This window comes from Myotis myotis, unplaced genomic scaffold (genome assembly GCF_014108235.1).
Source record: "Myotis myotis isolate mMyoMyo1 unplaced genomic scaffold, mMyoMyo1.p scaffold_m19_p_15, whole genome shotgun sequence".
NCBI lineage: Eukaryota > Metazoa > Chordata > Mammalia > Chiroptera > Vespertilionidae > Myotis > Myotis myotis.
In genome coordinates, this window is record NW_023416319.1 from 42,808,034 (window position 1) to 42,827,909 (window position 19,876).

Consider the following 19,876-nt stretch of genomic DNA (forward strand, 5'->3'; position numbering starts at 1 on the left):
TCTTGCAGCCTTTTCAACAGATGTTGCATGAGAACAAAGACATCTACTGGGCAATGAACTAACTGTCTAGAATGGAGTAGTTTTGTGCCAAATAGGAGGAAAATTGAGAAAGTAATCACTGAAAACATATATATAATTCTGTGGTTCAGATGGGGAACTCTGGTTGAGAAAGATGTTAGAGACATGAAAAACTAACCAGAGCTAATTTATAACATTAAGAGTAGCTAATACTCAGTAATCTCATCCCTATTTTGTATAGACAAGAGGCACTAACAAAATCAAAACATATATGTAACACTGGGTGAGACCTGTAAAGAAAGTACTTTAATTTAATCTTTCAAAATATATTCTTAAGCTGCCTCTGCTAAACTCTACAGATAAGTCAAATGCATCATAACCATTAATAGTTTCCTGATAAGTATATAATCCTTACAAGAGAAAATGAGTATACTTGAATCCTGAGGGAAATATAAGACCAATATTATTATGACCAGAATTGAAAACAGAAAGCTCTTAAAAAATAAAATATTAAAATAACACCACTTTAAAATTTATTTACAAATAGGTTAGGATCTGAAACAATGACTTCAGAGCATTCTACCAGCCTCATGAAATACAACCTTATTCCTTGTTTCTTTTCTCTTTATTGCTTTCCTTATTTTTTCTCTTCTTCTACTCATACCTTAAATTTGCAAGTCATTCCAAGGTGCTTTTAGCCTGACAGTTCTCAAGACTAAGAGAGCTATTAATAAGAATTGGGTTTTGCCCTAACCGGTTTGGCTTGGTGGATAGAGCGTCGGCCTGTGGACTGAAGGGTCCCAGGTTTGATTCCAGTCAAGGGCATGTACCTTGGTTGCGGGCACATCCCCAGTGGGGGGCGTGCAGGAGGCGGCTGATTGATGTTTCTCTCTCATCAATGTTTCTAACTCTCTATCCCTCTCCCTTCCACTCTGTAAAAAATCAATAAAACATACTAAAAAAAAAAAAAAAAAAAAAAGAATTGGGTTTCCTGTTCCACCATCCATGGTCAAGTTTCTAAGTCAGAGAAAACACAAATGCCCAGTCTTTATCCCCATACAGAACTTCTGCTTGACAATAAGTCAACACAGATGGTAATCTAAATGCCTTCCATTGTCTTTCCTAGTATGCAGCCCTCACTACCCCTTCCTGTAAAGAGAAAGTATTTCTTAACGCAAAAAGAGAGAAGGGAACAATGCTGTGTAAAAAATGCAAAGTACATTGGACTTAGAAGTCTCTCTTTTTTTTTTTTATTCCAGAAAGCAAGGGAGAGGGAGAGAGAGATAAAAAACATCAATGATGAGAGAGAATCATTAATTAGCTACTTCCTGCATGTCCCCTATTGGGGATAGAGCCCGCAACCCAGGCATGTGCCATGACGAGGAATTGAACCAGCAACCTCTTGGTGCACAGGATGATGCTCAACCAACTGAGCCACACCAGCCAGAGCTAGAAAGAGTAAATTAAAACACACACACACCTTCAGGGTAAAAGGAAAAAAGGTAAAATACTGATCAACAATAATGCATTATATGCACTATAGAACTCAGAATACTTTATGGGCTTCCCTATTAAATTAAAACCTCTAAATCCTACTGTGATAGAGAAATGATATGTGAAAACAGAATGAAGGAATCAATATTTAATAAGATGTCACCTTGCATTTGCCAAGAATTCTGTATTTTATAAGTGCTCAAATGCTCATTTGCATTATATTCAATTTCCAGATATAGAAAATTGGACACTTGTATTAAAATATAATAACAATTCCATGTCAGAACTCAAGCATAGGTCTATGACATGTTACTCAGTCTCCTTTAATAGCAAAGAATTGATTGTACTATGGGCCAATCTGTAAGAATAATATATATTTCTGGCAAATGAAGTCTCTTTCTGCCTAAATAACAATTTCAGTGGAAATTTTTTTAGCATTCACAGCAACGTACATCTTTATAGATACTCTTTTATAACAACCTGTCTATATTTATGTTCTCTCTAGAAACAAACCTGCTAGGTTGACAGCTATAGCAGATATTTCATAGAATATTTTACTTCCTTTTAAACTTTTATTCCAATTTATTTACCTAGGTACTTTTATTTTTTAATTTTTATTTTTTATTGAATTTATTGGCGTGACAGCCTTTATAATAAAGAGGTAATATGCAAATTGACCATCACTCCAACACACAAGATGGCCACCACAAGATGGCCTGCAGGGGAGGGTAATTGGGGGAGACCAGGCTTGCAGGGGAGGGCCGTTGGGGGCAACCAGGCCTGCAGGGGAGCAGTTAGGCGTCGATCAGGCTGGAGGGAAGTGGTTAGGGGTGATCAGGCTGGCAGGCAGAAGCGGTTAGGGGCAATCAGGCAGGCAGGCAGGTGAGTGGTTGGGAGCCAGCAGTCCTGGATTGTGAGAGTTATATCTGACTGCCCGTTTAGGCTCAATCCTGATGGACATACCTCGAGGGGTCCCAGATTGGAGAGGGTGCAGGTTGGGCTGAGGGATACACACACACCACCACCACGTGCACTAATTTCGTGCACCAGGCTTCTAGTTGGTTAATAAAATTATATAGGTTTCAGGTGTACAATTCTATAATACATCATTTGTACATTGCATTGTGCATTCACCACTCTAAGTCAAATCTCCTTTCATCACCATTTATCCTCTCTATATCCTCTTCTACCCTTCCCCACCCCGCTTTCCCTCTGGTAATCACCACACTGTTGTCTGTGCCTATGAGTTTGTGGTGTGTGTTTTTGTGGGGGTTTTTTTGCTTAATCCCTTCACCTTTTCACCCAGCCCCCATAAACCCCTTTATCTCTGACAGCTGTCAGTCTGTTCTCTATCTATTTTTCTAGGTACTTTTTAAAAAGATTTCCCTTGCTTACATAAAGATATTTTAAACTTTAGTATTTAATTAAAGCCCAAATTAGAACATCACAAAGTAAAGTGGTACTAAACACGTAGATAAGTTTATATTGTTGTACATTTTATTTTGCTTTATTAAACTGAGGCCCAGAAAGTTAAGTGTCTTACTCAAGATAACCTAGTTAATTAATCTAGATACCAGACCTTACTAACTTGATGTTAGTGGCTATTAATTCTGAAGTCAGTCAAACCTGTGATTCCAGACTTGGCAACTTAGAGCTTCCATAAAACAGGAATAAAACACTGCAAATGACTATGAAGAAAATTAAATAAGAAAATGCTTGTAAAATCCTGAGCACAGTGCCTACACACAATAAATTATGAATAAATGTTTGTTAGGAAGATAATATAAGAGGATGCTGCTGATTGTGATAATTCAAATAAAAACTTTACAATATAATATACATTTCACTAAAATATTACATAAATATAAAGTGTTTAAATGCTTCCTTTTATTGCAAACAATTAATTAAAATGCAAACTAATACTCTAATCATAAACATATCTATTATCTATCCTTGCCATTCTAATCAAGGAAATGGACCTTTTTGTTCCTTTTCGTCTAACCAAATTGCATTTCAAATCCATGGAATCAATTTGCCATTTTTAAGAAATCTTATATTTTTATTTAAAAGCTATCTAGTCCACCAACAACAAAAAATCCAATTAAAATGGGCAAAAGACTTGATCAGACACTTCTCCAAGGAAGATATACAAATAAATACAAGAAAAGATGCTCAACATTAAGGAAATGCAAATCAAAACCACAATTAGATACCACTTCACACCCATTAGGATGGCATTTTTTTTTTTAAAGCAGAAAATAACATGTGTTGGAGAAAATGTGCACAGCTGGTGGGAATGTAAAATAGTGCAGCTGCTATGGAAAACAGTTAAACAAAGAATTACCATAGGATCCAACAATTCCACTCCTAGGTATATATCCAAAATAATTAAAAGCAGGGACTCAAGCAGATACTCATATACCAGTGTTCATAGCAGCATTATTCACAATAGGAACAGCTGAAATGTCCATCAACAGAAAAGTGGATAAAAAAATGTGTGCATACATAATAATGGAATAATATTCAGCCTTAAAAAGGAAATTCACTGCTGGTGGGAATGTAAACTGGTGCAGCCACTATGAAAACAGTATAGAGATTCCTAAAAAAAATTAAGAATAGTTACCTACCATATGACCCAGCAACCCCTCTTCTGGGTACTTACCCCAAAAATTGAAAAACATTTATTCACAAAGATATTTGCACCTTTATTTCATTGCAGTATTATTCATGGTATCTAAGACATAACAACAAGTGTTCTTTGATAGATGACTGGATAAAGAAGATGTGGTACCTATATTCAATGGCATACTATTCAGCCATAAGAAAAGATGAAATACTGCCATTTTCGACAACATGAATGGACCTTGAGAATATCATGCTAAGTGAAATAAGTCAGTCAGAAAAGGTTAAGAAACATATGATTTCACTCATATGTGGAATATAAAACTGAAAGTAACAAATGAACAAATAAGAAAAACAAGCAAAAACTCATAGACACAGACAACAGTATGGTAGTTACCAGAGGGAAGGGGGGTTAGGGCTAGAGAAGCATAAAGGGGGCCAAATATATGGTGACAGAAGATTTAACTTTGGGTGGTGGGCACACAATGCAATATACAAATTATATATCATAGAAACATACACTTGAAACCTATATAACCTTATTAACCAATGTCACCTAAATAAATTTAATAGAAAATAAAAAATACTAAATATAAGGTGCCCAGATTTTAAAAAAGAATGAAATTCTGATACATCCTACAGGATGAAGCTTGAAGACAATATGCTAAGTGAAATAAACCAAATACAATAGAACAAAATTGTATGATTCTACTTATAGGAGGTGCTTAAAATAGGCAAAGTTTTTGAGATAGAAAATAGAATAGAGGTTAACAGGGAACCAGGGGCTGAAAAGAGGAGAGAATAAGAAGTTATTGTTTGCCCTGGCCAGAGTGGCTTAGTTAGCTGAAGCATCCTCCTTTACACCAAAAGGTGGTGGGTTCGATTCTGGTCAGGACACACACACCCAGGTTTCGGGTTTGATCCTCAGTCAGGGTGTATGTGGGAGGTAACGGATCGATGTTTCTCTCTCATATCGATGTTTCTTTCTCTCCCTTTCTCTCTTTAAAAATAAATTAAAAAATGCATAGTTGTTGATCCAAACCAAACATTTTTTTTTTAAAGTATTCTTCAATGGGTACAGAGTTTCTGTTTGGCATGATGAAAAAGTTCTAGGAATAGTTGCACAACAATGTGAAAGTATTTAATACCATGGAATGGTACACTTAAAAGTAATTAAAATGGCAAAATTTGTTATGTGTATTTTACTATAATTTAAAAAACTATCTAGTCCAAGAATCTTAACTAGCAAACATATTTTGAAACACACATGCTCACAGCAGTGTTACTCACAATAGCCAAAAGGTGGAAGCAACCCAAGTGTCTGTTAACAGATGAATTAATTTAAAAAATGTGGTTTATACAAACAAAGAAATATTATTCAGCTATAAATAGGAAAGAAATTCTGAGACATGCTACACCGTGGATTAATCTTGAGGACAATATGCTAAGTGAAATAAGTCAATCACAAAAAGGCAAACTATATGATTCTATTTATATGAGGTGCCTAGAGCACATCAAAATCATAAAGACAGAAAATAGAATTGCAGTTGCCAGGAACTGGGGGGCAAGGGTAATGGAGAGTTGTTGTTTAATGGATGTAGAATTTCACTTCTGTCCAATAAAAAGAGTTCTAGAGATGAATGATGGTGATGACTTTACAAGAATCTGAATGTACTTAACACTACTGAACTATACACTTTAAAATGGTTAAGATGTTAAGTTTTATATTATTTGTATTCTAGCATAATAAAAATTTGAAAAAAATTAATTCTGATATATCCAACAACATGGATGAACCTTAAAGACATTATGTAAAGTAAAATAAGCCAGGTACAAAGACAAATATTTTATGATTCGACTCTTATGAAGTACTTACAGTAGTGAAATTCGTAGAAACAGAAAGTAGGACTGGGAGGAGGAATTATTGTTTAATGGGTATAGAATTTTGTTTGAAAATGAAATAAAAGTTCTGAAAATGAATGGTGGTAATGGTTGTACAACACAGATGTACTTAATGCCTCGTAAGTGTACATTAGAAATGGTAAAAATGGTTATTTTTTTAAATTATGGTTAATATACATAAAATTTACCATTTTAACCATCTTGAAGCATACAATTCAGTTTACATTTAGTCTATTCACCACACAATCACAGCACAAGCCTAATTTTTGAAAAGACAAAGCAGCAATGTATTACAGCATTTCTCAAATTCTAAATTATCTAATTGCTTTCTTGTAGCATGGTTTAAATTGTTTCTCTAATCCGTTCATTTCCTTTAATCTGGAAGTGATATTTAAAAGCTTGATTGGAGTCAAATTAAGTACTTTTAGCAAGAACTCTTCATAGATTATTTCATGAGCCTTGGTTTGTCTTATTCTTTTTTTTTTTTCTTAATTAAATCTTTATTGTTCAGATTATTACATTTGTTCCTCTTTTTTTTCCCCCCATAACTCCCCTCCTCCCAGTTCCCGCCCCACCATCCACCCTCACTCCCCACCCACTGTCCTCATCCATAGGTGCACGATTTTTGTCCAGTCTCTTCCCGCATCTCCCACACCCCTTTCCCCCCCAAGAATAGTCAGTCCATTCCCTTTCTATGTCCCTGATTCTATTATGATCACCAGATTATTTATTCACTTGATTCTTAGATTCACTTGTTGATAGATGCATGTTTGTTGTTCATAATTTGTATCTTTACCTTTTTCTTCTTCTTCCTCTTCTTAAAGGATACCTTTCAGCATTTCATATAATACTGGTTTGGTGGTGATGAACTCCTTTAGCTTTTTCTTATCTGTGAAGCTCTTTATCTGACCTTCAGTTCTGAATGATAGCTTTGCTGGATAAAGTAATCTTGGTTGTAGGTTCTTGGTATTCATCACTTTGAATATTTCTTGCCATTCCCTCTGGCCTGCAAAGTTTCGGTTGAGAAATCAGCTGACAGTCATATGGGTACTCCCATGTAGGTAACTGAGTTTCTTTCTCCTGCTGCTCTTAAGAGTCTCTCTTTGTCTTTTGCTCTTGGCATTTTAATTATGATGTGTCTTGGTGTGGTCCTCTTTGGATTCCTTTTGTTTGGGGTTCTCCATGCTTCCTGGACTTGTAAGTCTATTTCTTTCACCAGGTAGGGGAAGTTTTCTGTCATTATTTCTTCAAATAGGTTTTCAATATCTTGCTCTCTCTCATCTTCTGGCACCCCTATAATTCTGATGTTGGTACGCTTGAAGCTGTCCCAGAGGCTCCTTACACTATCTTCGTATTTTCGGATTCTTTTTTCATTTTGCTTTTCCGGTTGGGTGTTTTTAGCTTCTTCGCATTTCAAATCTTTGACTTGATTCTTGCGGTCCTCTGGTCTGCTGTTGGGAGTCTGTATAATATTTGTTATTTCGCCGAAACCGGTTTGGCTCAGTGGATAGAGCGTCAGCCTGCGGACTGAGAGGTCCCGGGTTCGATTCCGGTCAAGGGCATGTGCCTGGGTTGCGGGCGCATCCACAGTGGGGGATGTGCAGGAGGCGGCTGGTCGATGTTTCTCATCGATGTTTCTAACTCTCTCTCTCTCTCTCCCTTCCTCTCTGTGAAAAATCAATAAAATATATTAAAAAAAAATATTCGTTATTTCAGTCCGTGTATGTTTAATTTCTAGTTGGTTCTTTATCATAACATCAAGGGTCTCATTAGATTTGTTGAGGATCTCATTAAATTTATCAGCGGCTTCTAGACAGTTCTTGAGAGACCTTAAAAGTGTGGTTCTGAACTGAATCTCCTCCATTGACAGTTTTGTCCTGTTTCTTTGTCTCCGCATTTTTTAATGCTTTCTTGGTGCACCCCCTAGTGGTCTTTGTGTGCAGTCTTGTTGTAGTTAAGCCTTGATTGTTATAGTTAATACTAGGGGGATTTGACCTCCAGGCCAGGTGGCTGTGAGAATCAGCTGTGTCTGCAGTGGGAAAACTTCTGTCCTCTAGGGAGGTGCTAATCTAGCCTTTGCCTGAGGCTATCTGGCAAATGGCTCTGCGCAGGGCTTGGGTGGGGCGGGTGGGTCGCTCGGGCTCGGATCAACAAGGGGGGCCGGAGAGAGCAGTTATGGTGGCTCTCAGTTCCATCCCTAGGGGCTCTGCTTCACAGAGTCCCAGCAACCGCTGCAAACCTCGGAGAGAAAGCTGCCTTCGAGTTCCAACTGAAGCCAGACAGTCCCGCTTCTCCCATTTGAGCCTGGGTCCCTAGAGACTCGCCCGGATCTGGAGCTCAGAGTCTGAAACTCCCTCCCGATTGAAAGCACCAACTGCGCCCTCCGCCGCCAGCCCGCTCCGCGCGCACTCAGTACCTGAGTATTTCACTTCAGCACTGCTCCTCCTCTGAGTCTGGGTATGATATTCTCTTTCCTCCTAGTTGTAGAACTTCCACTCAGCCAGCCTTCCTGTGGTTCTGGATGATGTCCGTTCCGTCTTTTAGGTGTGTTTTGATTTGGTTGTTCAAGGCATCAATCTCCGGCGTTAACCTATGCCGCCATCTTGGTTCTCCCTCTGTCTTATTCTTCAATGTCTAATTTGCTATTAATCTCATCAATGTTTTGCTTTTGTTTTTTTAAGTCTCAGACATTGTAGTTTCCAACTGTGGAGGTTCAGTTCAATTTGGGTCTTTTTTTTAGATCTTCCATGTTTCTATTTAACATATTCAATCTTTCTTCTATTTTCTGAGCATATGGAATATACCATTAATTATAAAAATGGTTTTTTAAATATATTTTTATTGATCTCAGAGAGGAAGGGAGAGGGAGAGATAGAAATATCACTGATGACAGAGAATCACTGATTGGCTGCCTCCTACACGCCCCTGACTGGGGATTGAGCCCACAACTGGGGCATGTGCCCTTGCCCACAATTGAACCTGGGACCCTTCAGTCCTCAGGCTAACACTCTACCCACTGAGCCAAACCAGCTAGGGTTATAAAAATGTTTTAACATTTCTTTCTACTAGTTCTATTCTGTTTCAGTTTTGATTGATTTTTTCCTACTCATGATTATGGGTCATATTTTACAGCTCCTTTGCATGTCTAGTAATTTCTGGTTGGATGCCAGGCACTGTGAATTTTACTTTGTTGAGTGCTGAATATTTTTGTTTTCCTGTAACTATTCTTGAGCTTAGTTCTAGGACACAATTCAGTAACCTGGAAACAGTGTGCACTTTCAGGTCTTGCTTTTAAGCTTTTCAGGCTGGGCCAGAGCAGCATAAAGTTTAAGGTTAATTTATGGCACTACTAAGGAAAACCCTTTCTGAATACGCTACATGATGACCTGTTAAGACATTTTCCACTCTGGTTGATTGGAAAAAACAACAACACTATTCCTGCCTCTACAAGAACTCTGAGTACAGTTGTCTCTAATCTTTTCAACTGGTTCTTTTTCTAGCCTTGGGTAGTTTCCTCACATGTATGCACTGATCAGACGTGAATATTTGAGGGGACGCCTTTGCAGATCTCAGGAGTTCTCCCTCCTTTCAGCTCTCTAATCTCTAGGATTCTGCACTGAAAACTCCAGCTGCCTTGGCCTCCCTTTTATTCCTCTTTGTCTTTGTGAATTATTTTAAAGCAACCCTCAGACATCATATCATTTCACAGCTATATATTTTACTATTTAGTATGTCTCCAAAATCTGGACTTTCTTTCTACATAATCATGTCACTGTTACACTAAACAAATTTATAATATTTCTTGATATGATCTAATATGCAGTCCATATTCCAATCTCCCCAACTCTCTAAAAAATGGTTTTTCATTTATACAACTGGTTGTTCAAGTTCTCTTTAATACTAGCATTTAATTAACACTAATCTGTGAGGGGTACTATGCCAAGTGCCTGATATCCATTATCTTATTTACTCCAATATAACTGAGAAGGACACCAAAGCTCAATGCTTCTAAGAAATCTGCCAGAGGTCATAGCCTGCAGATGGCAGAGGAAAATTTCTACAATCCCAAAGTCATTGCTCTAACCATTATGTTTCATTACCATCTCAGGAATTATTAGGATGGAAAGTTAGATGATATAAATACTGAAGTTGAAAATCAAATTCTAAAACCACTTAATTTAAATGCTATTACAAATCAAAAACCTGAAAAAATTAGCAATGCTGCTTTATTTGAATTACAATATAATCTACTTGATAATTTCCAAATCTAAAAGCAAGTTTTATTTTAACAAGAAAGGAACGTGGTTGAAAATCTCTAGTATCATGTGAAACTAGAGAATATAGACTCAAGTCTATTTATAGAGTTCTACAACACTTCTGTCAAGTAGAATGTGCTGCAGTGACAGAAGGTTTTATATCTGCACTGTTCAATACAGTGACCACTAGCTACATGTGGTTACTGAGCACCTGAAATATGTCTAGTGAAACTGATAAACTTAATTTTAAATTTTATTTAGCTTAAATTTAATTGTAATTACCAATTTATCTGTCTGCCTCCACCATTAGACTATGAGCTCCTTGAGGAATGGAATATGATTTTTCTTCTCTCTCTCCAGAGCCTTGGTACAGATAAAACATGTTTATTGATGTGTGGCAGAATGTGTAGACGGAATTTTCTAGATGTGTCCAAGTAAGTTATCTAAATGTCTCAGATTGATAAAGGTTACAGAATGCAGTCTTAATCTACTGGATTATATCCTGTTTCTACTCTGATTTTTAAAGCAGATGAAATATCTTATTTACTCATTTGTTTACTAAACATGTACTGAGCTTGTCTGTATGACAGGTGCTCAGGATATGATGGTGAATAAGACTCAGTTCCTAACATCAAGACACACTCAGAATCCCAGCAACAACAGAGCACTGGTAACTCTTACGCAGCCAGCTCTGGGCAGTGAACTCCCACTGGACAGAGAGGCCCTATAGCCTCAGAGGCCAACCCCAGAGCACTGCCACCCAGAGGCTGACCCACAAACTGACTCTTTGCTAAACACAAAATAAGGCAGTCTGGGAAACAAATGCGGCTTGCTTTAAAATAAGGACTGTGGTTTACAACACAGAGGAACAGTGTATCGCAGGGAAACTCAACACCCTCCTGAATACCTGGCAGGTCTAAGGTGAGCCACACTGAAGAATAGAAGAACCGAAGGACCTTCACTACTGCAATATTTTTTTTTTCTTTTTTCACCTTTTAACTAAGAAACCAATTTTTTTTTTATTTTATTTTTTTTTTTTATTTTCTCCTTTTTTTTTCTCTTCTTTTTTCCATCACCTGATTTTACCCTTTTAATTACTACCTTCTTATTTTTAACCAGTATTATTACTGCTACCATTTTACCATTTTTTTTTTAAAGTGCCATTTTATTTTCTCTTTATTTTATTTTGGGATTAGTGTTCTCCATTCTATTTTCATCGTTATATTATTGGTTGTTTCTAGTTTGCATTCATCTCCAGGGAGCTGTTGCTGGAATTTGTTAGGATTAATGGCTGTTCTATAGGAGTATTCTCCTCATATAAAAAAGTCTCTTCCCCTCTTCCACTTCATTCTCTCTTTTTGCTCTTTTTTTTTCTTTTCTTTTCTTATCTCGCTTTTATTTTCCCCCCTCCTTTTTCCCAATTTCATTTTTGCACTCCTTTTTTTGGTCCCTACTTTTCTTTTCTTTTTTCTCTTTTATCTTTTTCTCTTCCTTCTTCCTTATCCCCTAATTCTCTTAATTCAGGTGGTCACCTTTATTTGGGGTTATTAATATCGTGAATATATTTGTGTATAGTGCCTGGTACGTGGTGCCTTGTTGTGTTGTATTTTGTGCCTTTAAATCAACGCAGCAGATCCAAGCAACAGCAACCTCCTGAGCACCACACCCTCTGCTGAGGAACAGCAGCTGTACGTGAAACCTTGCCCCACCAGCCAGAAGAGCCACCACAGCTGTGAACAGCACCCACCAGAGGAGCTGCTGCCAACTGAAGAGCAGCTGCTACCGCAACCGCCCGAAGAGCAACCACAGACCAAGGAGTCACTGCCACCAAGGGAGCAGCCACTGAACGACTCAACGTCTAGATATGTCAGTGAGATAAAACATGGGTAGACAAAGAAACCCCCAAAGGAAAGAGAAGGAGGACTCTCCAGAAAAGCAGCTAAGTAATACAGAGGCATGCAACATGACAGATAAAGAATTCAGAATAAGGGTCCTAGAGTGCATAAACCAGATGGAGGAAAAAATCGACAACCTCTGCAAGAAGCAAGACGAAACAGATGAAAAAATCGATAACATATGGAAGAAGCTAGAAGAAACAGATGAAAAAATCAACAACTTAAGTAAGACCCAAGAAGAAATGAAGAGTGATATAGCTGCAATGAAAAACTCCATTGAAAGTATCAACAGTAGACTGGGTGAAGCGGAGGACCGAATTAGTGAATTAGAAGACAAGGAAGCAAAACACACCCAAATTGTACTGCAATTGGAGAAAAAAATGAAAAGACAGGAGGAGAGCCTAAGGGAGCTTTGGGACAACATGAAACGAAACAACATACGAATAATAGGGGTACCAGATCAACAGAAGGATGAACAAGGATTAGAAAACCTATTAGAAGAAATAATATCAGAAAACTTCCCTGAGGTGGGGAAGAAAAAAGTCACACAAGCCCAGAGAGTCCCAAACAAGGTGAACCCGAAAAGACCCACACCAAGACACATCATAATTACCATGGCAAATGTTCATGACAAAGAGAGAATCTTACAGGCTGCAAGAGAGAGACGGAAAGTTACATACAAGGGATCTCCCATTAGATTGTCAAATGATTTCTCAACAGAAACACATCAGGCCAGAAAAGAATGGACGGAAATTTACAAAGTGATGCAAAGCAAAGGACTGAATCCAAGAATACTCTATCCAGCAAGGCTATCATTCAAACTTGAAGGGGAAATAAGAAGCTTCACAGACAAAAAAAGGCTAAGGGAGTTTATCACCACCAAGCCAGCAATGCAAGGAATGCTAAAGGGACTGGTATAAAAATAAGAAATAAAAAGCTCAGAAAGAAAACAGCCACACAAAAACAGAAATGCCTACAAACAAGTACCTTTCAATAATAACTTTAAACGTAAATGGACTAAATGCTCCAAACAAAAGACATCGAGTGGCTGAATGGATAAAAAAACATGACCCATACATCTGCTGTCTACAAGAAACCCACCTCATTAGAAGGGACTCACACAGACTGAAAGTGAAAGGATGGAAAAATATCTTTCAGGCAAATGGAAAGGAAAAGAAAGCTGGGGTAGCAATACTTATATCGGACAAAATAGACCTCAAAGTGAAGGCCATAACAAGAGATAAGGAAGGCCACTTCATAATACTAAAGGGATCAATACAACAAGAAGATATAACTCTGGTAAACATATATGCACCCAATGCAGGAGCACCCAAATTCATAAAAAAACTCCTGGAAGATATCAAAGGAGAGATCGACAACAATACAATCATAGTAGGGGACTTTAATACACCACTAACAGCACTGGATAAGTCCTATAGACAAACAATCAGCAAAGATACAGCAATCCTAAATGACTCACTAGATCAGATGGACTTAATAGACATCTTCAGAACACTTCACCCCAAAGCCAGGGAATATACGTTCTTCTCAAGTGCTCATGGGACATATTCAAAAATAGACCATATATTGGGTCACAAGCAAAGTATCCCCAAATTCAAGAAAATTGAAATCATAAAAAGCGTCTTCGCAGACCACGATGGCATAATATTAGAAATAAACTACAATAAAAACAACCCAAAATACTCAAACACCTGGAAGCTGAATAGCATGCTATTAAATATTGATTGGGTTACCAATGAAATCAAAGAAGAAATTCGAAACATCCTGGAAACTAATGACAATGAAAACACAACAATCCAAAACCTATGGGACACAATGAAAGCAGTCCTGAGAGGGAAGTTTATAGCTCTACAGGCCTATCTCAAAAAACAAGAAAAAATGGTAGTAAATCATCTAACTCTACAACTCAAAGAATTAGAAAGAGAGCAACAAGAAAACCCCAGAGTGAGCAGAAGGAAGGAGATAATAAAGATTAGAGCAGAAATAAATGACATAGAGACCAAAAAAACAATACAGAAAATCAATGAAACCAAGAGCTGGTTCTTTGAAAGGATAAACAAGATTGACAAACCTCTAGCCAGACTCCCCAAGAAGCAAAGAGAGAGGACCCAAATAAACAAAATCAGAAACGATAGAGGCGAAATAACAACAGACCCCACAGAAATACAAATTATTGTTAAAAAATACTATGGACAGCTCTACTCCAACAAACTAGACAACCTGGAGGAAATGGACATATTCCTAGAAAAATACAACATTCCAAAACTCAATCAGGAAGAATCTAAAAATCTCAACAGGCCAATAACTATGGAAGAAATTGAAACAGTCATCAAAAAGCTTCCAGCAAACAAAAGCCCAGGACCAGACGGCTTCACAGGGGAGTTTTACCAAACATTCAAGGAAGAACTAAAACCTATCCTCCTCAGACTACTACAAAAAATTCAAGAGGAAGGAACACTTCCAAGCTCATTCTATGAAGCCAGCATCACCCTAATACCAAAACCAGGTAAAGACAACACAATGAAAGAGAATTACAGGCCAATATCCCTCATGAACATAGATGCCAAAATCCTCAACAAAATCTTAGCAAATCGGATCCAGCAGTACATCAGAAAGATCATACACCATGACCAAGTAGGATTTATCCCAGGGATGCAAGGATGGTACAATATCCGCAAATCAATAAACGTGATACATCACATAAACAAATTGAAAGAAAAAAACCACATGGTCATATCAATTGATGCAGAAAAAGCATTTGACAAAATTCAACACCCATTTTTGATAAAAGCTCTCAGCAAGGTGGGAGTAGAAGGATCATACCTCAACATAATAAAAGCCATATATGACAGGCCCACAGCCAACATCATACTCAATGGACAAAAACTAACACCATTTCCCCTAAGAACAGGAACAAGACAGGGATGCCCCCTCTCACCACTCCTGTTCAACATAGTACTGGAAGTGCTAGCCATTGCAATTCGGCAAGAAGAAGAAATAAAAGGCATCCAAATTGGAAAAGAGGAAGTAAAACTGTCCTTATTTGCAGACGACATGATATTATACATACAAAACCCTAGAGACTCCATCAAAAAGCTACTGGACTTAATACATGAATTTGGCAATGTAGCAGGATACAAAATTAACCCCAAGAAATCCGAGGCATTTCTATACACCAATAGTGAACTTTCAGAAAGAGAGATTATAAAAACAATCCCGTTTACCATCGCACCAAAAAAATTAAGCTACCTAGGAATAAACTTAACTAAAGAGGTAAAAGACCTCTACTCAGAAAACTACAGGACGTTGAAAAAAGATATAGAGGAAGACATAAACAGATGGAAGAACATACCGTGTTCATGGATTGGTAGAATCAACATCATTAAAATGTCCATACTACCCAAAGCAATCTATAAATTCAACGCACTTCCCATTAAAATACCAACGGCATACTTCAGAGATCTAGAACGAACTCTCCAAAAATTCATCTGGAATAAAAAAAGACCCCGAATAGCTGCAGCAATCCTGAAAAAGACCAAAGTAGGTGGGATCTCAATACCAGATATCAAGTTGTATTACAAAGCCACTGTTCTCAAAACTGCCTGGTACTGGCACAAGAATAGGCATATAGATCAATGGAATAGAATAGAGAGCCCAGAAATCGGCCCGAACCAATATGCTCAATTCATATTTGACAAAGGAGGCAAGAACATACAATGGAGCCAAGATAGTCTCTTCAATAAATGGTGTTGGGAAAACTGGACAGATATATGCAATAAAATGAAACTAGACCACCAACTTACACCATACACAAAAATAAACTCAAAATGGATAAAGGACTTAAATGTACGACAGGAAACCATAAAAATTTTAGAAGAATCCAAAGGCAACAAAATCTCAGACATATGCCGAAGCAATTTCTTCACTGATACAGCTCCTAGGGCACTTGAAACGAAAGAGAAAATGAACAAATGGGACTACATCAAAATAAAAAGCTTCTGCACAGCAAAAGAAACCATCAACAAAACAACGAGAAAACCCACTGAGTGGGAAAACATATTTGCCAATGTCATATCTGATAAGGGCCTAATCTCCAAAATTTATAGGGAACTCATACAACTTAACAAAAGGAAGATAAACAATCCAATCAAAAAATGGGCAAAGGACCTAAATAGACACCTTTCAAAAGAGGACATTCAGAAAGCCAAGAGACATATGAAAACATGCTCAAAGTCACTAATCATCCGAGAGATGCAAATCAAAACAACAATGAGGTACCATCTCACACCTGTCAGACGCTATCATCAACAAATCAACAAACGACAAGTGCTGGAGAGGATGTGGAGAAAAAGGAACACTTGTGCACTGCTGGTGGGAATGCAGACTGGTGCAGCCACTATGGAAGACAGTATGGAGTTTCCTTAAAAAACTGAAAATGGAACTCCCATTTGACCCTGTGATCCCACTTCTAGGAATATATCCCAAGAAACCAGAAACACCAATCAGAAAGGATATATGCACCCCCATGTTCATAGCAGCACAATTCACCATAGCTAAGATCTGGAAACAGCCTAAGTGCCCATCAGTAGATGAATGGATTAGAAAACTGTGGTACATCTACACGATGGAATACTATGCTGCTCTAAAAAGGAAGGAACTCTTACCATTTGCAACGTCATGGATGGAACTGGAGAGCATTATGCTAAGTGAAATAAGCCAGTCAATGAAGGAAAAGTACCACATGATCTCACTCATTCATGGATAATAGAGACCATTATAAACTTTTGAACAATAATAGATACAGAGGCAGAGCTGCCTCAAACAGATTGTCAAACTGCAGCAGGAAGGCCGGGGAGGGTTGCGGGGCAGGAGGTAGGGGGGTAAGAGATCAACTAAAGGACTTGTATGCATGCATATAAGCATAACCAGTGGACATAAGACATTGGGGGGTAGGGGAGGCTAGGGGACTGTCTAGGGCGGGGGGATAAAATGGACACATATGTAATACCCTTTGTAATACTTTAAGCAATAAAAAAAAAAAAAAAAAAGACACACTCAGTCTCATAGAAAATACACACAATTGCTCCACAAAAGAAAAAGAATAGTTTTTAAAGGTAAAAATAATTATTATGGGAACCACAAAGGAAAATAACCACTATCAAGTGGAGGGAAGTTGTATGAATTGGAGAACTCATTAACCTAGTTTAAAGATGAATAATAGGTAACCACTTGGAGGATGTCAGGATGGTGGAGAGGCGTTCAAAGTACAACAAACAGCCTATGCAAAGGTATAAAGACACAAAAGACATGGTTTGTAGGGGGAGCAAAAAGTAGTTCACTGTGACTAGAACATGGAAGAAGGAATAGGAAGGGAAGGTAGAGACATAAAAGCTACATTAGAAAGATGTATTACAGCTTAGATTCTAAAGCCCTCTCTATGCTGTGGTATAAAATGCTCACTTAATCCTAATAGAATAGTAGACAATCAAAGTAATGCTTATTTTTTAAAGGAAAAAAATAGCATGCTGATTTAATTCCAATACTCAAGATACAAACTTTAAAAAGCAAATCTTAAATTATACTTGAGAGCTTGGGGATTAGAAATAGACATTAAGTAACTGTTCAAGTCTGAATAAGCAATGCTATTAGGATAGGCATTTTAAGTTTAATAACCACCATTAAATGACTTTGAAGACCCCTAACCGGTTTGGCTCAGTGGAGAGAGCGTTGGCTTACGGACTGAAGGGTCCCAGGTTCAATTCCGGTCAAGGGCATGTACCTTGGTTGAGGGCACATCCCCAGTTGGGGTGGGGTGGGGTGCAGGAGGCAGCTGATCGATGTTTCTCTCTCATTGATGTTTCTAACTCTCTGTCCCTCTCCCTTCCTCTCTGTAAAAAATCAATAAAATATATATATTTTTAAAAAATCACTTTGAAGAGAAATGCAACTATTATTTGTGTAGCTAACAAGAATGATGAGGATCTATTTCTCAAATACTATACTAAAGTTTCAATTTTCTCACAGTCAGTAAAACCCACCTTGAAGTTAGCCTGGGAAATGTTTACAATTTCCAAAAAAGAAAACAAAAAAACCCCCCTGATTACTCTTAGTTTGGAGAAATAAAGATTAACCCATTTCTAGTTGTTTCTTTTCTCATAAAAAGGGCTAAAACACCTCTCATCCTAATGCAGCAATATTTAACTTCCCAATGCCAGATCATTAATTATATTTAGTGTCAATCACTTCTCACAAGTTTTTCAATTACACAGTTGCTTTTTTTTTTTTTTTTTTTTGGTTTTTCAAGAAACATTCTAAATTGTTATCTCTTCCACCTGCAGGTATCTAACATATCATATTCTCAAAGCATTACTTCTTCACAGGAGTTCAACACTGAACTTATCCTTAAAAATAAAAGCAAATCCATTTTTATCATTTCTATTACCAAAAGTCAACATAAATTCTAATCTGAATTCCTGAGATGTCCAACACATAGTTATCCTCCTATCGTGTATCTTCCACTTAATACTAAACTTTACTGAGCTCAGAGTTTGTGTAAAATTCTCTCAATACATTCCCCTAGCATGAAAGTTACCATACTTAAATTAGGCAATCTTCAAATACTTCGGCAGTACATTAATAATTACCATATTTTGTTCAAAGTTTTCTAGTCTATTGCTATACTGTATATGCAATATGTAATGTAAACACCTGCCAATATCAAGACAAACTGAATGAAGAACAATATAGTTAATTCCTCAAATACCTGTATATTTTACTCTCCCCACAGTTAAACATGCTGAAATTGGGAAAATAAAATCTTTTTAAACTGATAAGAACAACACTTGATCTTAGCCAAAAGGCCGAGAAGCGATATAAAATCTTTTTAGACATTACTTTTTGTTATTGTTATTATTAAGTTACATTTAATGAGAACCTACTATATCCAAGACACTTGGCAAACATTAATTAAGTTAATCCTGGCAAGAACCCCAGAGATAGGTATTATCATTTCAATTTTGCAAATGGAATAAACTCAAGTTCAGAGAAATTGGGTAATTTTCACAACACCCAGAGTGATGGAGTTGGGTTTTAGAACACAGATCTGTCTAAACTAAAGCATGTGCCACCAATGTTAGCAATTGAAGTTCCAATGTTCATTGAAATAACCATTAACATTTCTTTCCAACGAAGACAGTAAACAATGTTGCTTCAATTATATTTTCTCTAAAAATACAATGCATCATCAGAATAACACATAAAGATACAAAGCCAGACATTAATGTTAACTACAGTTTTAAAAAAAATTGATAAGAGAGAGAGAGAGAGAGAGAGAGAGAGATGTGGCAGAGAAACATCAATTGGTTGCCTCCCGCACATGCCCTGACTGGGGATCCAACCCACAATCTGGGTATGAATCCTGACTGGAACCAAAAGGACAATGATACAACCAACCCAGTCACTCGGACAGGGCTTAACTACAGTTTTAAAGTTAATACCCAGTGACAGAAATTAGTTACAATTATAGTGATACTAGGGGACCAGTGCACAAAGATTCGTGCAAGGGGGCTGGTTCCCTCAGCCCGACCTACACCCTCTCCAATTGGGGAGCCCTCTCCAATCCAGGAGTTTCTGTCTGTCTTTGCAATCACATGAGCGAATTGTCTGAGA

At 37.4% G+C, this 19,876-nt stretch overlaps 1 protein-coding gene and 1 pseudogene across 11 annotated transcripts in view; both read right to left on the reverse strand.

Annotated features, from left to right (window-relative positions):
• MICU1 (mitochondrial calcium uptake 1) overlaps positions 1 to 19,876 on the reverse strand; it is a 181,769-nt gene that overhangs the window by 154,980 nt on the left and 6,913 nt on the right. The gene's annotated exons all lie outside the window — the stretch shown is intronic.
• Positions 18,879 to 19,080, reverse strand: LOC118670387 (annotated as a pseudogene).